Source organism: Nannospalax galili, unplaced genomic scaffold (genome assembly GCF_000622305.1).
Source record: "Nannospalax galili isolate Female #2095 unplaced genomic scaffold, S.galili_v1.0 scaffold792, whole genome shotgun sequence".
Taxonomy (NCBI): Eukaryota; Metazoa; Chordata; class Mammalia; order Rodentia; family Spalacidae; genus Nannospalax; species Nannospalax galili.
The window spans coordinates 637,150-639,158 of record NW_008331036.1 but is presented as its reverse complement, the minus strand read 5'-3'; positions in this window follow the sequence as shown (position 1 = coordinate 639,158).

Here is a 2,009-nt window from a genome sequence, read left to right as displayed (position 1 = left end):
AAGTAATTTTTTTTTTTTAAACATAACTGTTTTGGCTTAAGTTTCAGACTATGCCTGTCAGATCTAGTCCAGCCTGGCTCTTCCACTGCCAACTTTGCAAATTTTGGAGTATTGGGTTTGCCTAGTCACCTTCTCTAACCGTGCCACACACAAATCATACATTTGATATAACAATTTTCTCTCACTCTCCCTCCTGTTCGCTCTCCCCTCCTGCCTCTATCCATTTTTTTTTTAAACATAACTGTTTTTGCTTAAGTTTCAGACTATGCCTGTCAGATCTAGTCCAGCCTGGCTCTTCCACTGCCAACTTTGCAAATTTTGGAGTTTTGGGTTTGCCTAGTCACCTTCTCTAACTGTGCCACACACAAATCATACATTTGATATAACAATTTTCTCTCACTCTCCCTCCTGTTCGCTCTCCCCTTCTGCCTCTATCCATCCCCCTCCTTGTTTTGTGTGTCTGGTTGAATCATCTTGCCTAGACAGGCTCCATCTCTTCCTGTCTTTGAATCACCTATTGGGTGGCACATTGTTTTAAGAGTGTCAGTGTTCAGCATGTTTGTGATTTGTCACAATCTGTACTTTGAGATCTTTCTCATAGCCTATAAATACCATCAATGTTTTCCTGCTTCTCTCCCACACATCTTGATGTATAGTACATTTTCATAGGCCCTCAGTAAGATACTACATAGAAGTGTAGTAGATACAATTTTAACTAAAAGAACTTCAAGTTTAACCAAGATGCATTAACTGCAGAAGAATCAACTTCCTAAGGAACGCAACTAAAATTAAAAGAAGACAGGAGGCAGGTTTGATATTTTTATTAGCCAGTTCTGTTGTATAGGTCCTATATGGAGTTAATTACATTATTTTTGGAAATGAAGCCATTCATTGAGTAATGGAAACTGAAGCTAAACTTTACTGTTGTAAAATTGAATTACCCCAAGAGGTGAATATTCTACTGAACTATGAACAGCTACTGCTTTGAGAGTCTACTGGTTTCTCTCTGCAAATCCATAATAGGTTTCAAATAAAGAGCTTTAAACAAGCAAACAATGTATTTGTATCCTCTGCCTCCCAAGTGCTGGGACTATAGGCATGTGCCACCATGCCCAGCAATTACTGGATATTTTAAAGGGTGAAAAATCTTATTTTATGCAATTGTAATATTTCCAATGCATTTTCATGTTTTCTGATTTCACTATTCTGTTAAAATTTCAATCTCCCATTCACACTAGGGAGTGCCTGTATCCACACCCTTCATCCTAAAGAGTGAAGGTCAGAAAATAGTAAGGGGTAATAGCTATTTTAGAGGAAAACTTTAGCCACTTCCTATGAAACCTTTTAATTAGCAAAGAAAAGCCAGTTTTGCGTCATCATTTGTGCCTTGACCTAGTGACTGCCCATGAAACAGAGGAAGGGCAAGGACTATCAGTAGCTTAGCAACCAACACATTTTCCTTCCCACTTAAGTTAAGCATCTATTCAATAGCAATTCAGGCCCCTCTGACGTCCATCTGGCTGAGCTGTTTCCTTCCTCTACTGGAAAAGGAAGAGCCTATAATTATGTGCTTATCCATGGTCTAGATGTCAGGGATTAAACTCTTCAAAGCAGTATCTCTTTCAGTTGGCTGCATTTCAGGAAGAGCACAATTCCTGAATTAATTAGACAGCCTATAAAATACTTCATGTTCAAAATCCTTTTACTATCCCTGTCTCTATGATGCTTATAGCCTGTCTGCCTTTTTTGCTAAAAGTATTCTCTTACATAACTATTAGTGACAAGATAGAAAGGTGGAAAAGAAAGCAATATAAATGAATGAATTTATTCCTATTAAGCTGGCTCTTCTATACATTAGTTCAGAAAAGATCTTCAGGACCAATCTTGTTTTTAGAATACCATGAATGAAGTAAATTTAAAGAAACATTTAAGGATAAATGAAAGAATTTAAATGGTTTATCGAGCATTATCCTCCAAAAAATTATAACATTGGCTTCAAGACAGTATTT